Consider the following 12,829-nt stretch of genomic DNA (forward strand, 5'->3'; position numbering starts at 1 on the left):
TCAAGCCATTTAAGTATTTCTTTTATCACTACTTTCTTCATAACGGGGTTGAGTCTTTGTTGCGATTCTATCAAGTTGTCATGGCATTCTTCTAGCAGGATCTTGTGCATGCAAATTGTGGGACTAATGCCCTTAAATTAGCCATAGTCCAACTAAGCACTTTCTTATTATGTGACAAAATACTTGACAAACCTTTCTCTTGGTTAGTAGTAAGGTTAGAGGAAATAATCACAGGTAAAGTATTGTCACTAGCCAAATAAATATATTTAAGATGCCCTAGAAAAGGCTTATGCTCTAGGGTAAGTGCATGATTTAATTATGCCTTAAGAGGAATAAATTCATCAAAATACAGGGGTTCAAAGTTTATACCTGATATATCTAGTAGTAAGCTAGATTGCTCCACCCCAGCTGGCAATTTGTCATGCTCCTATAAGCTTTCATCATCAATTGAACATTCCTTGTCTACTAGCTAAAGGAAATTGTTTTGGAAAAACTGTTCAATTTCTTCTTTAATCAATGAGTTTGATTAAAAAATGCATTGGCACTCTTCAGGGTCATCAACATACTTGAGAGTACGAAAAACATTGACAGTGACACTTTGGTGGACAACTCTCATGGTAAGTTCCCCTAATTTATAATCAATCAAAATACGACGAATGAATAGGAAAGGCCTTCCCAAAATGATTGGCACCTTGGCATAAACTTCACAGTCAAGGTTTAGAAAGTGGACTGGAAACATGAATTTATCCACCCTTACTATGACAACCTTGACTCTCCCTTCAGGTCTGACATAGGATCGTTCAATAAGTTGTTAAATCACTAAGGTGGGTCTTGCATCTCCTATACCAAGCTTTAAGAATATAGATTTTGGCAGTAAGTTCACACTTGAACAAGATCACATAATGTCTTTATAACGAAATTAGCTCCAATAGAACAGAGAATAATTAAGCTGCCTAGATCTTTTTGATTTGGTGGAAACTTACTTAATGCTGACCAATATTTTATTTATATGGAAATTATCTCATACTTCTCAAATATCCTTTTCTTGTTGCAAATTTCATTAAGAAATTTGGCATAAGTCGATATTTGTTCAATAGCTTCCAAGAAAGGTACATTAATGTGAAGCTGATAAAGAATGTCCACGAACTTTTTGAATTGAACTTTATCATTGTGCTTTTTCATTCTTTGCGGGAAGGGTGGTGGGGGTCTAACTTCCTTAACTACAGAAGTCGGAATTGCTTTTCTCTTGGCATTTGAATTTAGTGCTCTGGTAGGCTCACTAGTAGAACCCTATTTTTCATCCTTCTCAAAAATGATATCATCATGTAATTCAGATCCAACTTATTCAACAGCAGGGGAAGAATTATCATGTTGTCTTCCCCTAACCTAGACTTATTGTTTAATCTTTGTTCCACTCCTAAGAGTTAATACATTGCATTATTATTTTCCAAGAGATTTAATGACTTCAGTGTCACTCGATAATCATCCTTGTTGATACTCCTGCAATGCCGCAACAATCTAACTAACTTGACCTTCCAAAGCTCGCAAAGATAAGCTATGGCTTTGAAGCAAGGTACATTGACTTTGAACCAAAGCTCATTGATTTTGAATTGAAGTAGAATGGTCTTGTAGTATTGTCTTCGTGGTAGACATGAAATCTTGAATCGTGTCTTCCAAAGAACTAATAATTGTTGAAGATTAGGCTCTTTTCTTTGTATTAGGCCATGGCATAGTGTTTTGGAAGCCTTGAGATTCATATAATTTTACTGAAGAGTAGGTTGACTAGCATTAAAGGTTCCTTGATTACCCAATGAAAAGTTAGGGTGTTGACACCATCTTGCATTATAAGTGTTAGATTATGGATTGTTATTATTTCCTCGAATTAAAATTTCCCAAAAGGTTGATAGACTCATGATTGGTCAGGCATTCACTCTCGTGATGATTTCTTTGACATAACAAACATGTCGAGCTAGTTGTTTTCACTTCCTTTACCTCAGTCGAGCATTGAAAATTTTTAGCATATTAGTGATAACTGAGAGTTGAGCAGACACTAAGTCATTGTTATCTAACTTGAATGCCCCAGTTGCCTTTCTCACTATTCCAAGCCTTGAAAATGGAATTTATAGTCATTGTTGGCAATTCTATCCAAAATAGAAAACGCCTTAGTAGGTGATTTATCCAGGAATGTCCCATTTGTCGAGGCATCAAACATTATCCTCGTGGGTGAATTGACTCCATTATAAAACATAAATACTTGAGTTCAATCTTGAAAACCATGATTAAAACATTTTTTAAGCAAACTATTGAAACGATCCCAACATTCATACATAGATTCGTCACCACCTTGGCGAAAGGATTCTATATCACTCATTACTTGAGTTTTCATGTTCGACGGGTTATAGCGCAATAGAAAACTTTTACAAAGTTCAACCCATGATTCCATTGAACCAGATAGAACACCACTCAACCAAGCCCTCGTTTGGTCATGCAAAGAGTATGTAAATAACTTTAATTTCATAACATACTTATACTCTTCTTTTTGCCAAAAAATCACAAACCTCCAGAAAGTTGTGAATATGCTACATGGAATCTTCAGTTGACATGCCCCTAACCTGCCCTACAGAATTTAGATTATTAAATATGACTAGTTGAGCACAAAATGGGCTACTTTAATTTCTAGTGCCACAATTCCAGATTCAGATCATATAGTATATGATTCAAATGATCACAAATAGCATGAGCCCTATCAGTAGGTCTAACAATTTGGAACGCATTGGCATCCTAATTGCCTTCATCTTAACCAATGTAATGGTTACCAATTTGATACATGTTTTCTCGAGCACGTTAAACATGTCTTATTTTCCTAAAAAGTCTTTCAGTCTCAGGTTCAATTGGTTCTAATGTCATGTCATATTGTCTTCTAGGCATAAACCAAATAAACCTAAAAATGAATAAAATAAAATATCAAGTAAACTATACAAAAATAAAAAATAAAATGCTATGGAAAAACTAATAAACTTCACGTTGTCAATCTCCGGTAACGACGCCAAAAACTTGTTGGTGTTTTGTGAGTACTAAATATGGACGCGAAATATGTGCAAGTATACACAATCGAACAAGTAATATAATGATGAGTGAGTATCATCTTCATAGGGATTGGTGGACATTTACGAGTTCAACCAAAGCAAAGAACTACTTAATCTAAGTATGGTACTGTGATGGTAAGTACCAATGAAAGATGTCGAGGCAATATGTGTTGATGGGCATGGAATGATAGTGTGATATGGCAACAATTGGAAATGTCATGGCAAAATAGATTGTGTGTAGTATAATAAATTGAAAATATAAAAGGAAAACAAAATGTAAACACTGAATTTGAATAGAATGACTTGATAATCTTTACACAACAAGCTACTATGGGAATGAATGATATGAATCACTTAGGAAAATTAAGTCTATCTTCTCATAATGATCTCACTTTATGTTTTACTTTCACGACAGAGTTTACTAAAGGTTCCCTACGCTATCTCTAGTCAAAGGACACGACAGGTTGAGAATGCCATGGAAATAACTATTTGCATTAGCAGGTGCATAGATCCCATCAGTTCAACAGAATATGTCACGTCAATACCATTTAGTATTCACACTAATATATACCCTCTCGACCAATCACTACTCCTTTTATTCGATTAAAATCCTAACCTTATGTTTAAGGGTGGATTAGGCTTAGTTACTATCTAAAATCCATTGCTTATGTTGATCCTCCTTAGTTTCTCTCAAACACTAAAGATAAGCTACTTAGTTTCTATCGAACACTGATTTTTTTTCCTAAGGAATGGATACTCTAATAGCTCTTACAACCCTGAGAAATTAAGCACCATAAATAAAACAAAAAAAATCATAGAAAAAACAATCATCCATTAAAGAAATAACTTAAACATCCATAGTGAACATCCACCAAATAAAGCTAGTTCATGGTGGGGTTCGAATGATCCATGAAATAAATCATAAAATATATTTGTTCCTTGCAACCCAATTCAAATGAGGAATAACAACAAAGGAAAATGAGGAAAAAACCTTCGACGTACACTGTCGGAGCTCTCCTTAGCCACCACAAACCACTTATCTTGCTAGCTCCTCTCGGACACATAGCTCACCACTCCCCAGAGCTCATTAACGGAGAAAAACCACTAAAAAAATAAAAGAAAGAGAATGGTGGAGTAGATGAAGAAAATAGAGATTTTCAGCTAGTGTGTACATTATTCCTCTCTTCTTTATGGTTTCATTAAATAATAAAAATATCTAAGGGTATTATTATGTTTTTACATTCAAAATACCCATCATACCCTTAGAGTCACTCCTTATACATGAGGTCTATTCCCACAGGTGGTAGTGGTCCCCAGTAGGCAGTTACAACCATCAGACATGTACCTTGCAGTTGTCCTTTTATAAAAATATTTTTTTTCATTTTATGGGCCTGAAATGCCAATGCATTTCATTCCAATTCAGTAACGTTTGATGCCATGTCATTCTTTCCCAGCTCACTATTTACTTGTTATTTTCTGCACATCACTAAAAACCATACCTTCCTCATAATACAACACCTTAACAAAGTAATATAACACAACCACCAGAAATGCAACTATATGCAACTACATGAATTTGAAATGACCTATATGAACCCTTATAAAAACAATAACTTAAGTTAAAAAGGCCTTAAAATTAGCTTTTTTACGGAGTTATTACAAAGCCCTAGCATCGATTCGATCACACTAAGTGATCCTCATTATTTTTAATATTTTGTTCTCCTGAATAAGCCAATGCTTTTAACATTTTTTGTAAGTATTTATTTTCTTTATTTTTTATAAAGGTATCTTCATTTGATCACTTTTAGTATGTTCTTCTATGTTGCACAACTATTTGCGTTGCATCATGCATTCCTCATTATATGGAAGCCACAACATTACAAGCTTACCCAAATATATTTTAATGGTAAAAATTGGTGCGAGATGTATCCCATTTACCTTTTTTTCATTTTTAACCGTCCACTTAATGTTAGAGTATGCTCAAAGACCAATCATATGATGATTGTAATAATACATTTATTTATCGATTTTATTGAATAAAGGCATTGCCACTATTATTTTCAGTTATATGTCTATGTTTAACATAAACTAAAAGATAATAAAGTTCATATAATAACATTATTATTATTAAAAAGATCCATAGTCAAGTATTATTATGGGCATGAACAATAATAATACGGTTAAGACTAATATGTTATTAATTGATAACAATGAGTTGTCATTGACATAAAGATGTCATAATTGATACATGATTATATTGTTAGAGAACAATGTTTTGGATTGACCCACCATGAGCCTATGTCTTGGATTATTATGTAACGATCATAACATTGCTCATGGTGATGACTACATGTATGATCCTTAGACTAGAGATCAATGATATCCCAACATATATTGTTGTATGTTTTGATACAGTTAAATATGCTCCGTAATTGGTTTCACTATAAAGACTGTTATTGAATATATCTCGATATATATATAGTGGGGTGTGTATGATGAAGATAGGATTTGTCCTTCCTACATAATAGGAAATATATCACGGGCCACTTGATTGAATGAGACTAGAAATGCATGGCCATGCTCGAATAAGTTGATATGAGATATCACGAATTATTCGTTAATTATAGTCTACTCTAGATATCAAGAAACAATAGATGGGCTTTACAAGTGTGACTATTTCAAGACTTGTGCCTATTATAGATATAAAAGACAAAATGATGTAATACATAAAAGAGTTAATCACTAAGATGATAAGTCAATCATAATTTCTTGTAACTTAGGTGACAATGATATATTGCTAGATGTCACTCATTGTATGTAATATTAGAATTGTTCTAATAATTACTACTAACCTTACAAGAACCTACAAGGTCACACCCTAGGATTGAAATGAGCAAAGATGTACAATTTGTTGTATGTTACTAAAATATATCTAGAGTTAAGATATGTATATTTGATATACATATGATTTTAATTGTCCTGAATATAGTAAGTAAACATTAAAAGAATGTAATTTTGAATATAACTCTTTTAATCAATATTTGATTCAGAGTAATTAATTAAGAGTTTAAATAAACGTCAAGGATTGTAATTCATATTATAAGTCATTAATGTATATTTAATTTCAATTAATTAAATAAGATTTATTAATTCGAAATAACTTAAAATCCCTAATATGTTAGTGTAACTGATATATTTAAAGTGATGTAAGGTCTAACATCCATCTTCTTCAGTCGTTTTTCTTAAAACTATTTTTTGGAAAAGTAAATTTTACTCTCAATCGAGTAAATTAAGTATAGGTAGAGACGTGTTTTCATGGAGGCTTACAATTCGAACGTTCTTGATCACTATTACTCACTGTTATATTTGCTATATTTCAAGGAACCCATTGTAAGTATTCGCATCCTTTCCTCCCGATTTTGGTTTTGCGTACTTTTATCCTTGGTGAGACCATCAAGTTTTTGTTTTCGTTGCGCCATAGGGTGCACCGATGATCCTAATAGTGGTATCATATCCACTTGTACGATCCAATTTCAGGTTAAATTCTTGGTTATGCAATATGCATGAGATTCATGTTTTGGTTTTACTATTTTTGATGATTTTGTGCTAAATCAGTGGTGGATTAAAGTTTTGATTAATATGTTAGTCTGTTAATCTGTTTTTACAATCGTTGTACTGCTGCAAAGATTTAAAAAATCCATATGTCAGTCGTTGACATGATGATCAGTGGGTATGCGATAGCATATTGCGTTTGCAGTGGAAAAATGGTTGTTCCGATGCAAGAAAAAAACCTTCGGGATTAAAAATCTAAAAAAATGATTATATTGATAAGTGTTATCAAATCGTGAGGTTTTTCTATAGAAATAGAAGGAGTAAGAACGTGTCTATATATATATATATATATGATATGTTTGTTTTGCATGGTGTTTGACTTGCATGGTTATAACCTTTTTTTCAATTTACAATGGTTGAATTTTAAAATACGGCCTGCGTGTCGTGCCTTTCTATATTTCAGTTGTATTTATCTTCTCATCTTATTCCCTCGTATGTAAAACGAGTTTCTTTAAAATTGTAATCATATGAAGATTCAAAAGAAGCAGAAAAACAAACTAAGCTAAAGGCGAGAAAATACATAGAGAGTAGTCTTGAGGTTTAGGGTTTTATTTCTCTTATTGGCCTGGGATGGGCCACCTTAGTTATTATTTTTGGGCTATAACCATTGCATCTTATTTATTGGTTATAACTGTTATGTGGGTAATGCAACAAATACTAAAATAATAATGAATATGGATGAGATCAATAAGGGCCTAATATTAAAACAAACAATGATAAGATATTAATTCAAATCCCTCTTTATAATCAAAGTTAACTTAACCGTCCAATATTTACCCTCATTAAGGCTTCGATCGATATTGTATGAGCTTTGCCAAAGCATTGGCACATAAATCTATCTTGGTTAAATACGAAGAATAAGCATGCCATATTCACCGGTTGAGATATTGGTAATAACTTAGCTAGGTTATTCTAGCAGGATTCGAAACCAAGATGTTAACTATTTGGATAAGTCATGAGATGATTTGAACAAGAGTTGTCCACTAAAAGGAGTTACATAAGATGTAACTAGTAAAGTGTTACTTACCTAAATAATCAATATCCTAAAAGAAAAGCCAAAGCTGATTTAGGAGATTGATGTATTATGGATCCTCATCCACTAGAAAATTTTCATTGATTTTTTTTTCAAAATTAAAATAGAGCGGGTTTTTAATTTTGAATAAATTAGTGGGAGTAATTTGTAAATAAAGACATATTTATAATTTTTTAATTTGATAAATTTACTTAATTTAATATTTCCATTGTTGTAGATTTAATGAAAAACAACACTTTATCACTGCGATCACTCCTTGAGAATGATAAGCTTAATGGCATAAACTTCATTGACTGGTTTCGTAATTTGAGAATTGTTCTCAATCAGAAAAAGAAGGAATATGTCATTGAAGAACCTGTTCCTGATGAACCGGCAGCTAATGCTTCAATAGCTGACAAAGACAAATTCAAGAAACATATGGATGATAGGTTAGACGTTGGATGTCTAATGCTTGCCACCATGACTCTTGAGCTTCAGAAGGAACATGAGGACATGGTTGCATATGAGATGATTCAAAATCTTAATGAAATTATGAAGGGAAAGCACTCCAAGAGATATTTGAGACCTCTAAAGCTCTATTTCAATGCAAAATGGCAGAGGGATGTTAAGAAGGCAAAATGTAACATGCTATCTGGATTTATTGGGGTATACAAGAGAATCATGAAAGCACTCCAAGAGATATTTGAGACCTCTAAAGCTCTATATGAGATGATTCAAAATCACTTGTTTGCTCACCTTTACTATTAAAAGGAGCTTTAGTCTAAAGGCAAGCACTCCAAGAGATATAAAAAATTATTCGTTAATTATAGTCTACTATATATATCAAGAAACAATAGATGGGCTAAACAAGTGTGACTATTCCAAGACTTGTGCCTATTATAATATAAAGGACAAATGGATGTAATGCATAAAAGAGTTAATCACGAAGATTATAAGTCGAATCATAATTTCTTGTAACTTATGTGACAATTATATATTGCTAGATGACTCATTATGTGTAATATTAGAATTTTTCTAATATTTACTACTAATGTTACAATAACCTACAGGGTCACACCCTAGGATTGAAATGAGCAAAGATGTACAATTTGTTACTAAAATATATCTAAAGTTAATATATGTATATTTGATATACATATGAATTTAATTATCCCAAATATAGTAAGTAAACATTAAAAGATTGTAATTTTGATTATAACTCTTTTAATCAATATTTAATTCAGAATAATTTAATAATAGATTAAATAAACATTTAAGATTGTAATTCAGATTATAAGTCTTTAATGTATATTTAATTTGAATTAACTAAATAAGATTTTATTAATTCGAACAACTTAAAATTCCTAATATGATAGGGTAACTGATATATTTAAAGTGAGTTAAGGTCTAGTAGCCATCTTATTTAGCTGTTTTTCTCAAAACTATTTTTGGGAAAAGTAAGTTTTGCTCTTAATCGGGTGAACTAAGTAGAGGTCGAGACGTGTTTTCGTATAGGCTTACGATTCGTACCGTTCTTGATCACCATTAATCGTTGTTGTCTTTGTTGTTTTTCAAGGAACCCATTGTAAGTATTCGCATCCTTTCCTCCTGATTTCGGTTTTGCGAACTTGGATCGCTGGTGAGACCGTCGAGTTTTTATTTTTACTGTTCCATGGGGTGCACTGAGGGTCCTAACACTTAACCCAAAATAACTGCCCATTCCAATCCATACTTATCCCTCCATATTTGAATTTTAAATTTTTAAATTCTATTATTCTTTTTCATGCAACCCAATTGCCTCCATTTACTCCACTTTCACCTTCTTCACAACCCTAAAACCCTTAGTAACCTCCCTTCCATTTTTCTTCCTTGATTTATAAACTGCCATGGCAACTAAAAATTAATCAATTTGAAAACAATCAGGTCCTAAGTTTGCTCCACCTCTTGTTGTAGCTACGCTGCTAGCAATGTCACCATTGGAGGAAGTCACACGATCCATGGATGAAGATCACAGACGATATTATGAGGAGGAATTTGAGGGTTGAGATTTCTATTATGCATAGGGTTTTTATTTATCTATATACAAGGAGCCCCAAATCTTTGATTATATTTCTCGGTTGATCACTTAGCGAGGTTGAGGGAAATTTTGTCAACACCCTAGAGACATAAGCCTGCACATCATTTCAGAATTTTACAGCAATCTCATAAACCAGACTAAGCATCTAGTCTTTTCTTGAGAGAAGATGGTTCATTGATGGGAAAAACCAATAAAAAAGGGTATCATCGAGGAGCCTTGTTGGGTGAGATGTTTGCTTACCTGATCGGTCTTGGACGAGATCGATTAATGGCGTTCAAACCATAAGATGCTTAGATCTCTACTGAGATGCACGGGCATGGTTTATTTTTCTTAGAACTCGATTAATACCAACCATGGCTTCTTCTAATATTACTAAGTATTGAATCTTGTTGTTTAACTCCATTTTATTTGGAAGAAACAATGATGTTGGTAAAATAGTTTATGCTGAAATATTTGCTTGTTGTTAGAAGACTTCTGGATATTTGTATTTTCCATCGCTAATTAATGTAGTGTGGAATCAATCACAAATAGTTGTTTTGTCTTCTGATAATATTATAGAGAATCGAAGCCCAATCACCCCCGCTGCTGTAAGGAAAACATAATTAAAGGAAAAGGCTAGACCCTAATGAATCTCCTAGAGAACCATCAATTTTTGTGGATACAACACAACTCTCGCCTATTAATGACTGAACTTTATAGGGCCTTAAAATGGCTATAACATCAATTGTGTTAAGCTGGATCAGGCTATAGCGTTGCTGAGCCTCTCTTTTCAAAATTAGTCCCACATGCAGAATACACAGGTTAAATATTGGGAGCATGCACAAAAATTGGATTTGGCGACCAAGACAATGTTTGCGAAGCTATTCACAGAGGCTGAAGCTTACAATCTTTCCAGGGAAGGTATTGGAAGATCTGATGCAGCCAACAATGCTTGATGCTGACATAGCTCAGATAGCACAGAGACTCTTAATGCCACAAAGCTAGGAGCAGAAAAAGAAACTATGGCTACCAATACCAATTTAATTGAGGGTGAAAGGAGATCAACGATGAAGAAGAATATGGTGACAGTGAAAATAAAGAGAAATCTAAGAAAGATACTGAAGTTTTACCTTTGGAAGAGGAAATTCCAAGGAAGACATAACAGGTGAGGAACATTCAATTGCAAGTCACAAATACGAATAGAGCGGATGCTCTAATATAACAAGTTGCAGTTCAATTGCTGAATTTAAAAGCCACAACAACTAAAGAAACAACCATTTTATTGATGAAACAAACTTGGATGCAGCGAGGGATATTAATAATGTTATAGCTACTCTTGGATAATCAATTATTGTGAATCAGCTAGACTCACTCCTATAGCACAGGCCGCCGATACTGAAAGATTAGAACCAGAAGAGAATAAAAAGCTAGATGTTGTATTATCCACAACTCTACTCTCTAATTTTCCTATGGTAGAAGCAATGTCAATGTCAGCTCAGTGAAGGCAAACAAATAACAAAATGTCTCCATCCGAATGTTCTGAGCCCATAAAAAAGCCCAAAGAAACCCACTTAGGGGAGTTTTTCCTCTCTCTATACTAGTTTAGTTTGTTATTTTGTTTGTGTTACATGTATTAGGGACAATGTATCCTTTAGGTTTGGGGTGAGTTGTTAGGTTTAAGTGTTGCATTTAGGAAAGTAATTACATATAGAATTGCATTGGTATTGCTTTATGATAATTTTGAAAGAAAATTAATGAAGTAATTTAGGGAATTTTGATGATACATGTCGATGAATATTAATTGAAAAGCAATGCTATAGGAAATAATGTAGAAACCATTCGAATTAAGGATCCTTAGAATATTTTTTAACACATAGGTTTATGTTTTCAATACTTAGAGATTTTAGAAACTTTTAACCTGTAAACCTCTTATATTTATTAGATTCTATAGCAATTATTTCGCAATTTGAAAATAATATGAGGGACTTAGGAAATAAGTTGGGTAATACTGGTAATAGCTCCAACATAGTGAGAGAAATATGCTGGAATTCAAACATTAGTAAGGAAATATTGATGTAGCATTAAATACCTTTAAAAGTAACTGCGATTTTTTCTAACTTAGCTAAGTATTGATTGGATACACCTATATTTCACACACTGCACAATGAGGATTCTGATTTTGAGGGGATGAAATGGTATTTCCTATTTGAGATTACATATATGCTTTACATCATTCTCTAAGGGATGAAAAAGAAACTTTTCTACTTGGTTAATTTTTCTTGGTTATTATAAGGCATTGTTGTTAGTTTAGGTGTTTCATGCATGCTTTACTTAAGGTCAAGAAAAACCTAGCTTTGGGAGTTTGATAACTCTCTAAAAGAGTTATATTTAGTATCCTTAATTACCTAGGTTTAGTTTGAACTTAAGCATATTTAGAAGCATTTTAGAATTAAATTTACTTACTTTTGCACATTTTGCATGATAGGAGCATCATGGGTTATTAAGGGTTAAAATTGATTTTTGTTGCTACAAACTATTGCACTGATGCTGTAGTACTACATGAATGTTGATCGGATGCTCTAACTATTGTCTAAGCTTCATAAGATTGGAAGCACCTTCTGGATTGGGACATCTGGCTTGAGTAGTTGTCATATGGATAGATAATACCTGCAACGTGGATGTTTCTTATTGGGCGATGGAATTCTCATTCAAGATATAAAAGATGAGTACTTTGGTGTAAAATGTGTGACGTTTGGGAGAGATACAGATTACCTTTTTCCACATTATTTCTTCTGAAGCCATGGATACCTAAATCCTCTACCAGAGATTACTGCAGCATAAAGGAAGCTTGTTGAGGAGCTTTAGCGGTCAACAAATCACATTCAATACTTTCCATTAAGAGAGGGAGTGATTTGAATGATTAAACTTTTTTTGGATGTTTATTATGAACTTCGTATTTTGTGTTTACTTGGGTAATTAGTTTATGAGTTTTGAACTTCATTAATGTGAGTAGAATTTTTTTACAATTAAATATATAGTGTTTTTTTTGAATCTGGAAATGTT

This window comes from Hibiscus syriacus, unplaced genomic scaffold (assembly GCF_006381635.1).
Source record: "Hibiscus syriacus cultivar Baekdansim isolate YM2019G1 unplaced genomic scaffold, ASM638163v2 tig00000452_pilon, whole genome shotgun sequence".
NCBI classification, from domain to species: domain Eukaryota; kingdom Viridiplantae; phylum Streptophyta; class Magnoliopsida; order Malvales; family Malvaceae; genus Hibiscus; species Hibiscus syriacus.